Here is a 12,105-nt window from a genome sequence, read left to right as displayed (position 1 = left end):
CATGCTTTCACCCTCTGCCTCCTTCTCTGCTGCATGTTGCCAGTTCAGTATATGGATTAAATCCAGCCAAGTTATTAGTTAGGTTCTTGTTAATTAGCCTCTACATCTATAGGGATTCATCACGGTCAATATACATTCCTTGGGAAATATTATTTCTCAAAATAGTCATTGCTTCAGAAGCTTTCTTTGGTAGAAATTCAATTACATGGTACATCAGATAAGCAAGCTAGGTATCAGAGATAGAGTAAATCACAGTGTTGTCTCCTAAGATGCAGATTTTAAATCATGGTGTGGAAAATGACCTAAAATCTGCTCCTGGCGGCCAAACCTCCTGAATTTTGCCAGTAACACTGCTTTAAGGATGCCAGTTTGTGGCCAGGAAGGTCCCTTCCTTCATGTTTGAAACTGCTTTGTGATTCTGTATCCTGATGCTTCAGAACTCTTGCAGCATTTTGTCATTTTCCTGTGTCTCTACTAAACCTTTCTAGACTCTAAACCTCTCTAGAGTCAGATTGAGCCTCTTGACCTGAGTTAATTATGATCAGAGAGGGAATGAAAGCACAGCCTCCAAACCTCTTCTCATGCTGACTGGGTTGAAAATTACCTGGACAGGTAAATTACTAATGCACTGCTGCATTAGTCCACTCTTTTCCCCAGAAACATCCAAGAGTAGCAACTTGACCAGTCCTATAGTGGGTAAATCCACATCTTCATCAGCAAGATCATTTCAGCATAGTTATAAAAATAAGTGAAACTCTGTCAATACATATGTCTTCGTCAAAGTAACTCTTGGCTAAATAAAGATACAGCATTTGGAGATACCTCTTTGTTCTTTGACACTTAACCTTTATTTCCATGTCAAGGATGGAGTTCTTTGTGACTTCATGGATGCAGCTGTTGGGGCAAAAGAAACAGCATTTCTATTCTGCTGTGTTAGAGTTTATATGAAGACAAAAGCTGTCTTGGTACTTTCTGGTGATCTTGAATATGTGCTGCATACAACTGGCAATGAGAGATGGCTGTTTATATGAGTGTGTTCCCTGAAAATTCAATTGAATTTTAAAGTCATACATTTAATCTCTCAAATAAGGAGAAGCAGAGGGAATTGCAGCAGCTGGAGTTGCAAATTTCCAGTAGAAAAATTGGAAGAAAGGTTTCATTCAAATGTTCACACACAGTTAAGGTAGTTGAGCTGATGGGGAGTAAGGCAGTCTGGTTGGGTGGTGCTCAGCTGTGTGTCTGTGTAGGGGGGTAGAATATAAGAAAATAAAGATAGTGTAGAAAGTAGGGGGACAGAATAGAAGAAAATAAAGCTAATGTAGAAAGTGATCTCACCCCTAAGGAGCTGCAGCTGGGCCAATTATCAGAGATCAGGAACAGGCCTGACTTTAACAGGCCACAGGTGTAAGCAATGAGAAGAAGATGCTATAAAAGAGTGGGGTGGGTGGGTGAGAAGGGAACTGGAGTCAGTGGCTGCTCTGTGAAGAAGGAAGAGTCAGTGCTGTGAGGAGATGCCCATGAGAAACACCAAGAAGGTTTGGAACTTTTGTGATAAGGAGACAACAGCATGGAACCCCTGCAATAAGGTGACAACATGTCTGCTTTTAGCTGAAGGATTTTACCATCAGCTTATCTGCAAATATGTCTTAAAATTTTTACTGATGTTCAATGCCAGTTCTCTAGTGGATTTTATAAGGTCAAGTTTTTGATTATTAAGTGCCTTATTATTCAGACTTGAGATTTTCTGAAATAAGTTGAAAGTTGCATGTCCTCAGACACTCAACTCTACAAAGCTGAGAAATGTTGTGTTTGTTGAGTGGAAAATACTGATCTCAGCATTCCATTCTCACTGTCTTGTCCCCAAATGAAGGTTTATATTTCACATAGGCCACAGTTTTGTTTTGTTTTGGTTTTTTTTTGCCTCTTTGGATGACTACTAAGGACAGATGAATTCTTGGTCCCTGTTTCTTAGTTCCACAACATTTTTCTCAGCTTTAGTATGGAATAAACATTGTGACACTGGATGGGAAAACAAGCTGTTATTTTACTACAAAAACAAATTTTGTCTTTTGGTTAATTGACTGAAGACATCTTTGTGTAAATTTGTCCTCATTTAGGGGTCATTTATTTGAAGCAGTTTTAAGCAGCTTCTTGAAACTGCATTGTTGATGGACCAGTGCACTGAGAAGGAAGAGCCAGACTGGGTTACCACTACAGAGGTGCTCAGAGCTGTCTCTGCCTCAGCAGCCAGAGCTACCAGAGCTAGAAAAAGGAGTTTCTGAAGAAGGAGAGAGGCACATAACCATAATGTCTTAGGAAAAAGAATTTCTAGTCTGCAGGGAGAGATGGGGTCTGCAAAGGAGGAAAGTAGTCTTGTTCTTTCTAATGGCTAATTTGAGGGATAAGAGAGAAGAAACATCATTTTATAGTATTTTATATGACATCATGACTTCTGTCCAGGATATCAGTTACTTAACTGATACTATAAAAAGCTCATCACCTGTAGGAATATCAGATACAACTGTCCATAGCCACACCTGGGTTTCAGTCTTACTCTTTTTCCACCACCATATTATCCTATGCAAACCCAGTTGCTGATGTGAGCGGGGCGTAGCTAATTCCAGAGTTCTTGGGAACAAGATGTGAGCAGCTTTGCTTTGCTACTTCTCCACTGTGCAGTTCACTTGAATTTGCTTATCAGAGGTTATCAGCTTCAAGGCTTTCCTGCGAAAGTGGTGTTGGTAACCGCTGTCTGTTAGATAATTGTCGTTCTTTGGGCTGCCAAAGTGCTTTGGAGGGAGATAGGCTCACTCAGCTCACTAAGTTTTGGTGAAAAAGGGTCTTGCAAGCCTCTTAGAGTTTCTGAACAGATCTTCAGATGAGATGTTTTGTGAGGGAGGGAGGGGTGTTTCTCAAATTTTGTCAAACCACAGATCTCTTTGAAGGACAATCTTGGAGCTGTTTCCTCTTGTTTGGTCTGAATGTGCAGAGAAAACCAGAGCTGTTAGGGGAAATCAGAGGTGCCTTTTCCCTCTCTGTGTTCAGGTCAGCTCACACTGCACACTGTGTTTCAGACTGGTATCAGCAGGCTTCACCTGGGCTTCAGCTTAACAGGACATTGGACAGGTCCTTCCTGTTCCTGAGTTCACCCTTTTTAAACAGATTAGTGATGTACTTGGGAAGCCTAATTCCTGTTTGTACAGGGCTTTGAGGTTGATATTAAACATTAATCTTTTTATCACCTTGTCATAAAAAAATGTCATTAAAGGCATCATTCCAGTCTTACTCCTTGCTCCAGTTAACATAGTTCCTGCTGAATACCTGTAACTTTCAAAGCAAATACTTTTTAGTTTTTTGTTTGCACTATATCTCTGTGTCATCTGAACAACTTAAACGCTATAAGAAAAAAAGCCTTTCTCCTAGCTTCTAGGAATGTTTGATTTAAGATTTGGTCTTAATTTGCAATGGTTCACTATTGTCCAGAATGATTAGTTCACAGGAATGGATTTGTCTGAAAAGAAGCCTGGTTTCTTTTAAATTTGGAGAAAACAAACCAAAAAAAATGGAGGGAAAAAAGTCAGTATATTTAAAACCTTTTCAATCTTTTCTGCTTCATAGCAATGATAGTAAGGAAATTACTAACTCTCTTAGAAATCAAATTGAATGTGTGAGTCAGTCTTAGAATGTTGAAACTGTTTTAAGCATCTATTTATACATAGGCTAAAAGAAATACAAGACTTAAAAAAGAGAAAGAAATTTCTAAGAAAAGCAAGAAAGTGAAGAGTTTTCCTTCAATTTACATAGCAATATGATGTACAGACCACCTCTGTAAAAGTCTCAGGTATTAGTAGCACAATTATTTGGGAAAAAAATGGAAGAATGGCATCATTTAAGATGTGACAGTAAAATGCCAAGTCATTAAAAAGGAACACTTTTCATCTGCTTCAGTGGCAGCCTCGTGTCTTATCTGAAAGTGATAGGAAGTGTAATCTGAAATAATGTGGAGGGGTTAGTGTAGGTGAGAAGTTCCCTTTTGCCATCTCTGAGTTGGGACATGACAAGCTTTTTTGCTTTGCTCTGTTGGAGGGAAGTGTTACGTGTTAGTAGTCATGAAGAAATCCTTAACTGCTTGAGTTATCAGTTACACCACTGAAAACTAAGTATCTGTGAGCCCAAGAACCTCCAACAAAGGTCAAATCCAATGTAGAACCGTTTATCAGAATAATTCAACAATCCCAGTTGGTCTGCCTCTTGTACAGAGGCTCTGTCAAAGACCATAGGAAGCTTGGTTTTGGTACAATTTTTCATGTGGAAAATTTTTCGTTTTTGTTAGAAAAAGATTTATCAGGAAGTAGCTGAGAACAACTGGAATGGGAATAGAAAGTCTGTATGCAGAAAGAAACAGATAATTCCTTCTGAAGCTTTTTTAGATATCCCAAAATGAAGAACCAGAAGTGGCCAGTAGTGTGGGTCCTATAAGGCACTACAACAATGAGACCTAACCAAGACTCACTCATTAAGTATTTCTTATAACAGTAAATTAAACATTACCTGAGTGAATTAATGGAATGTATCTGAGTGAAACTGTTGATTTCTCAGTATTTTCAAGAAAACAAACACGGAAGTCACTGCATCCTGGTGCTAGAATATACCCTTGGTAGGATTTCCTCAGCTCCCTGGTTGATGATGTACCATTCATTCTGGAAACTGAAATTTCTGACTAGTCCTGTGACTAACCTTGTTAATGTGAAACACTGAATGATGTATTTTTTTTTAATTACTTACTGACTCTGAGTTGGGTAACCAGAAGTTGATTCAAGAGCTCCTCATTCCCCGCTATGGTATGTTACAGATATCCCTGCTCACACTGAAAATGCAACCAAGAAGCAGATGTGAATTGAGTCAAACCCTGTTCCAATGAGTTTGCACTGTATAGGGATGACTTGTGTGTAGGGCAGGTGTGTGACTTGTGCAAGGCAGTGGCACTGTTTCTCTGTTAGAGATAAGAAAAGCACATCACACTCTGATGGCTCAGAATGTACATGGAGTCTGTGCATGACTCAAGAACTGAACACAAAGCCTTTACTGATGAGTGGTTTGAATTTCCAGTGGCAAGAGAGATTATATGTAATATCTGATCTTAAAATACGTCTTCTAGACAAGATCTTTTTACTAGTATGTATGAGGAGACTTTTCCATGTAATGCTAGTCCTCAGAATAATGTGATGACTAAAGAGATGTTTTATGAAAAGTAATAGGACAAACCCAGAATGATTGTTCAGCTTGTCTGGATGAGAATCATCTGGAATATTGCCTCAGCTGTCAACAAGAACTGATAAAAGAGCAGTTTTGCATGGTTTGGTTACATGTGAACTATCAAAACCAACAAATTTCTGGGGACATTAAGTGAAAAAACTCTGATTTCAAGCTTATTCGTAAGAGAAAACAGGAATGAAAAACATTATATTTCAGATTTTTTAATGGGAATATTTAATTCAAAAGTGCATTAACAAATCTCCATGCAAGCCTTCCTTAGCCAGAATCACTAGAAATCTTGCAAGAAGCTATCTCTTCTGCCCCAGCAACCACAGACACAAGGTGTCTTTCAGAGTTCAGCAGGATGGCTTTTCCTCTGAAGAGCTAGTTCAGGGGAAAGGCCACAGACACACAGTTTTAGTGCTGACTGGGGATTTGTCACTGTTAGCTCTTATTGTTCTGCTTCACCCAAGAAGCTGTGATGTTTCTGAATTGCTTCTAGATTAAGGAAACAATAGGAAAGAAAACCACAGTATTTCTCAACTCTCAGAAATAAAGTTCCTCAAATGGGCACTTTTCAGACATTGCAGTGCAAATGCTCTGCCTTTGTCCGTGTTTGAGATGTGCCTTGAGCTGGAGTTCTGGGGCAGTTATTAATTTACCATTGTGATGGTTTTTGTTGTTTTGGTTTGGCTAGTTTATTCTCATTGTAAGAAAGAGAACTTAAAAACATAATCTATCTCACTGAAAGCAGAAAGCTGTGACACACTTTGACAAGTACGAGCTGGTCCTTGTGAAGCCACTCCTGTGCTCTGGGGTTTGGATCTGCAGCTGCATCCAGCTTCAGTCTGCCAGGAAAAGGAAAAATGCACCTCTTCACTTGGACCCTCCTTTGTCAGAGCGAGCCCATGCTGTGGAGTGTTCATTCTGGAGCCATTCCCAATCTGTGTGCAGTCACGTTTCCTTGTAAGATGTTTTATTTTTAGGTGGTAGACCCAGTACACTTCTGTATGGTGAACCCAGAGGATCTCCATGGAGTCTAACCTGACAGGCAAATGGGAGCAGCTGCTCCTTGTGTTCTTAGCTTTCCTCCTCCATTCCAGGAGGCTTGGGAGGATGGATTCTCAGCTCAGTGTGCAACGTGAAATCCTATTCTTTATATTAAAACAGGCTGTGAAGAAAGAGAATAAAGTGGGAATCTAATTCAACCTGGTTGAGCCAAGACAGCAAACCAAAGCCTGGATGTGCAAGGCATAAAATAAGTGAGGGGCCCTCAATGAACTTTGCAATCTTGGAGCAAAGCAAAGAGCTTGTTGCTCCCTGCTGCTTCCAGAGTCGGTCTGGAACACGTGGCAGTGGGAGGGTGCTTGGGAGCTCTGCTCTCTGAACAGTGTGCAGTGCCTGGTTTATAAAATGAGAGGAAATCCCTCCCTGTGCAAGAGTTACAACAGTGCTGAGCAGCATTGCAGCAAGGAAGAGGCATCCTGAATTGTACTACCTACCCTGCCAGGGAACTCCTGGACTTTTCTGCTGCCTCTTTGGCTTTGGTTCTGCAGTTTCCAAGCTCTGTGGCTGACAGATAATCTGGTTTATAGCTCTACTGATTACAGTACCTAAGTTAGTACTTTGCACTTTCACTCACAGCACCTAAGGATGTAAGAAAGTACTTTGCTGTCTCTTTTCCTTCACTGAAGATTTGTTGCCTGCCACAGAGCAGCGTATTTGGAGTGGCCCAGCCATCCTGGAACTGCAGAATCACATTCCTGCTTCCATGGTTTTGTGCTGGCCTCCAGAGTTAGATCCAGGTGTAAGATTTTTGTGGGAACATTAATTTCAACAGTTTTATTAAAAGAGACCATTTATTTGTGTTTATATTAGTGCACTAACTTGAATAGCACTTATATTTTTGCCTAGGGGTCATGTATCATTTGGTGCTTGCAGGAAAATCTGCACAGCTGCTTCCAGTAAAATACTGGGGTTTTTGAAGAAGTAGATTAATTAGGATGAGCATCAGTACATGTATGCATATGGAACTCAGGAATATTCACTTTGTATCTCTGACTCCATGTTAATTCAACAAGAGCTAAAGTAGAAAGCCAAGAGAGGAAGTGGAGCACTACCTGGTGCAGGTGTTTGGTACAGAACACCAGAACTGGCCTGGTTCTGGTTCTCACTGCAGAATGGAGATCTGTGGGACTGATCTGGGAGCCTGTTCTGCCTGCTCAGCCACTCTGGAGTCTCCTTGGTTTCCCTTGTGCTGCTCCAGCTCCTCTAGGATGTGGTTAATTCTCCAGTGTTGCAGTGTGGCTGCAGGGCAATTACTGTTTGTGTGAAACTGGAGAGAAATGGGTGGTTAGGTCTGCCTCAGATGTAATTAAGTCTGAAATGTCTCAGTGGTCACATTAGAAACACTAATTTTAAACTCTCTTATTGGTTTAGACCATAGCCATTTGTTATATTAAGAGGCAAAGGATTTTTTTTTTTGTCCTTCAAATGATTTTCTGTGGGAACGTGAAAAAAACAGAGTTCTTCAAAGCATCAAGACAGTAATACCCACTACAGACTCCTTGGCCTGCCAAAATAAATTAGTTAAGAAACTTCAAACCATTTTTTTCAATGGAAAAAAAATCTGAAAAAATATCCTTTTTAGTCCATTGCATGCCTGCAAACTCATCCTATGGGTGACTATTTCACTCTCTGTGGTCCAGAGTTGGAATTTTAATGTCAAGTTAGTCATGCAAAAGCTTAAATTGCTTGCTCTCAGGACTGTATCATTCAAATATATTTTTCCATGCAGAAAATGGTCTAAGGCATTTACTTCTGCCTTTGTCCTGTAAATTTTTATGCCCTTGTTTATATTGATGCAATTCATTTTGGGTTGCATGTGTTGCAACCAGTTTTGATTAAATGAGATGGATATGAAAGTACAAAAACATAAAATATACTGGATGGGGAGGGGAAAGGTAAAGTAGCTAATATGAAATTGTTGATAGGAGTATTTTTTCATATTTGGTCCACTAGTGAGAACAAATTAAACAACAGAAACAAATTAAGGTTAAATAGGTGAAACTGTGTCCAGAACTAAAATACCATAATTTCTGTGTTTTGAAGGAGGACCAGAGCCAGGGGGAAGTATGATTTATGTATTCCTGGCCTTTGGACACAGTGCTTATGTGTCAGGAACGTGCTGGTTCCTGGGAATGGCTGAGGATTCCTTAGGGGTAAGCAGTCCTTGACAGACTGCTGGAGATCTACGGGTAAAGAGAGCATTTCTGAGAAACGGAAACTGAGCTCCTCCCTTCCACTGGCACGAAGAACCAAAAGTGAAACTACCACTGTTCAAAAAACATGGTATAGAAAAGCAGTTTGGGGTATTACCCGAGTTGGAACTCAGATCTGGCTCAGCTTTCACAGCTGGTTATTTAATTCTTCCACCTCTGGCTCCCTGCTAATGCACCAGGTGAGGACTCTGAACACAGGAATCAACAGGTGGTAAAAAACCTGTCTGCAGATTGGGCTCTTGCCTGCCCACCACTGAAACAGATGAGGCTTTTCAAAGTTAGCTCAGTTCAAAGTTGGGGCTTTTCTTAAACCATCTATGATAAGGTATTAAAACATATATTCCTTTTTAAAGTGGTGTTTGAATTCCCTACCAGCTAGACAGAGGCCTTTTAACCTGGAGGGGTTAGGCTGATGCAATTAAGCAGTCTCATTTCCCCTGCCTTGCAGCCTTTGCATAAGTTACTTTCACTTTTATATTACTCTGTATCCTGATGTGGTGATACCAAAATATCCATTTAACACATGTTATGGAAGTAAACAGAGTTTACTGTTAAAATGTACGGAGTTGAGTTAATTATAGTCCAGCTAACAGGAAGACAGCCCTACAAGGTATCTGTTAAGCCCAGGTGTGTAATGTTGCAAATACCTTTGAGATATTAATCACTCAGGTGGTGGCAGCTCCTGTTTCCCTTCTCTGTCAAAATGGAATAAACTACTGATTATACTTCTAAGAAGACAGCACTACCAAAAAAGAGTGAGATAGCAAGGAAAATGAATGATGAATAATTGGAAAGGTGTAAGGGCACAATCAGTACAGCAAAAGTCAGCAATTGTGTTCACAAAGCTGTCCCTGGAGTTCCTAATTTCCAGAATGTTCTGCACACCTGTGCCATTGCTTTTCCTGTAGTTCTCCTGTGGATCCCACACACAATTCCTCAAACTTCTGACAAGTTTGGGTGACAGGGCAGGCAGTGGGGCTGGCTTTGTTTTCCCCTTTCGCTGTATTCACAGGGTTAACTCCCTGAATTTGGCACAGTAGAAGCAAAGACTTCATGGAAGAAAGTTTAAGGAATGAGTGATTTTAACTAGAAACTGGATTGATTGATTGCAAGGAAAATTCTTATTTGGGGTTGTTTTTCTGGAAATTTTCCTACAAATGCTTGCAATCAGATGGCTGAATGAGCATTCACTCAGCTGATAAGTCAAATTAAAGACATGCCTTCAATGTAACTTCCAGAAGCTGAGAGAAGAGCATTTTTAGCCATTGAGAGGGTTTAGATAATAAATATCTCAGGAATCTAGCAAACAGATATATTAATACTCAGTATTGTCCCCCTTTCGACCAGCATTAAGCTTTTTTGGAAACTGAAACAGCAAAGCAAAGGAAGCCAACTAACGTCTGAAGCCAGAAGAACTGTTGAAGCTTTTTGGAAAACAGCCCTTTGATAGCTCTCACATCCCTGAGATGTCCTCTGCAGCTTTTCTCACTGATCACCATCTTACTTTAGCTGCTTGGTCTTCTGTGCTCTCACTTCCCCACTCTGTTAGCTAATGCATTGACATGGTTTCACAGAAAGGATTTCATCCTAAAACCAGAGAGTGCTTGGAGCACGTGGGCACTGCCACATGGACACTGCTTGTCCTGTGCCCCTTCCCCAGCCCGAGGCTGCTCTGCCTGCTGGGCTGGGGCACTGCTGGTACAGCAGCTGCTCTGGCCTGTGATGGTTTGAGGCCTTGGGCCTGCTCCAAGAAACAGGGCTCTGAGTGATCAGGTGGGAGGGGGTAGCATGGAATGGAGAAGAATGGAACTTTCATTTCTCTTTGGGTTTTTGCAGGTTTGTGGGTATGAATTGACAATGGTCTGGAGTGGTAATGCAGGAAAGAGTGAGGACGGAGTGAGGGAATTGTGGACTTCAGGGCAAACAAGGGAGGAAGCAGAACAGCAGGTTCTAAAAAGACAATGTCTTATTGTTATATGCCAGCCAGGATGTGCAGATTAGTGTTGGAAGCATCCTCCTGTATGATCAGTGTGCCCAGAAAAGAGAGGAATGGCTATTTATGCATGCCCAACACACACTCTTTGAGTTAACTCTCTCAGTTTGTTTTCTAGCCACTGAAAATAGGTCACAGCATTCTTGGGAGAGTAACATGCATGACATGTACAACTTTCATCACTGAAGGGAAAGGCTTAATAGCAGTGGGAATAGTTAAACATATTAAATTCCCTTCTAGGAGTAGAATTCATTCAGCTTCTTACCCAGGAAAAGTTCATTTATGCTGTTTGCTCAGGCAGGCACCCCTGGAGTGCAGAGTTTCAGCTGACCTGTGTAACCAATTACGTGCCATTCTCTGACAGCATTTGTTCTTTATCAGCCCATTAAGTGTGGGCTTTCAGCCAGTGAAAACATTGGATATTTGGCAAAGCATTTATAATTAGTAAATGTTGTGGCAGAATAATGGAATCTGAGGTCTCAGAAATGATCAAGTGTGTCTGTTTCTAGCCAATAATCCCATGGAGACAGCAAAATGGAAAGTGAAGAATACCAGATTGAAGGAGGTAGTATGCAGTGTTTGGATTTACTGCAGACTACCCAGACTCTTTCCAGAGGTTGATAGTGCCTGAAGACCTTGCAGAGAAGACCTTGTTCTCTCCCCCTCCCTTGCCTGTTTAACAGGCATTGCCAAGCCATCTTGCCTGTACCATTTTTTCCTTCCCAGTGCAGAACACTTTTGTGTTTTGACAAGAGGTCACTTAGGGAACACACTTTCATAGTCTTGAAATGCTTTGATATTGAGGACAGAGTCACATTGCTGGGAAGAGAGGCTGACACAGAGGCTTGAAGCACACTTTCTCTAGGTGTGGCTGAGCAGATTTCTACTCAGCCTCAGCATTATTAAAGTGGGAATCTCCTTCATTTATTTTGGCTGGTGATCCAGGATGTTTGTAGCCATCAACCACTTTCCGCTCTCAGGCAGGAGCATCAAGACATGATTGCTTTCTGTCAACCATGTTTTTGTTTTCCTCTCTCTTGACATGCATTTGACAAGCATAATTTGGCATCTTCCATGTCTTACAACTTGTTTCCTAAGAACTGGCTTCCAAGCTTTTGACATTTTCTGGCTAGATGTCATCTTCCCATAGCAGAAATTCTTCTCCCCTCATGTCAGTGTCCATTTGGTATTGAAGGCCAACCTGTACAGCTCAGGTGAAAAGCTTTTCTGCACTCAACTGATGAGTCTAAAGATAAAATGTTCCAGTGGTTCAGTTTATTACTGCCAAGTGGGTTGGCAGTATTTGAGATTTTTTTTTAATATTTTTCTAGAAGGTTGCAAAGGACTGAGGTGAAGAGTTTGTGAACTTGTTTACTAGCAACAAGTGCTCATGTGACTGTGGTGAGGGAAATAATCTGCTGAACTCTAAATGGAAGAAATAAAGTTCCAAAATACTTAATTTCATCTTTCTTTGCCAGACATTTTTGTTACAGAGCCACATGAGCTTTACTGCTGGCACAAGAGAGAGGTGGGGAGGGAAGTGCAGACACAGGAGACACAGGACCACAGCATCCA

At 40.9% G+C, this 12,105-nt stretch overlaps 1 long non-coding RNA gene across 1 annotated transcript in view; it reads right to left on the bottom strand.

The window, feature by feature from the left end:
* Positions 1 to 12,105, bottom strand: part of LOC139598204 (uncharacterized) — a 210,650-nt gene that overhangs the window by 169,671 nt on the left and 28,874 nt on the right. The window lies entirely within an intron of this gene.

This window comes from Agelaius tricolor, unplaced genomic scaffold (assembly GCF_023055355.1).
Source record: "Agelaius tricolor isolate 1412-34295 unplaced genomic scaffold, bAgeTri1.0.p SCAF_19, whole genome shotgun sequence".
NCBI classification, from domain to species: Eukaryota; Metazoa; Chordata; class Aves; order Passeriformes; family Icteridae; genus Agelaius; species Agelaius tricolor.
Note: the sequence above shows the minus strand (reverse complement) of the source record. Positions and strands in the feature narration are given on the sequence as shown.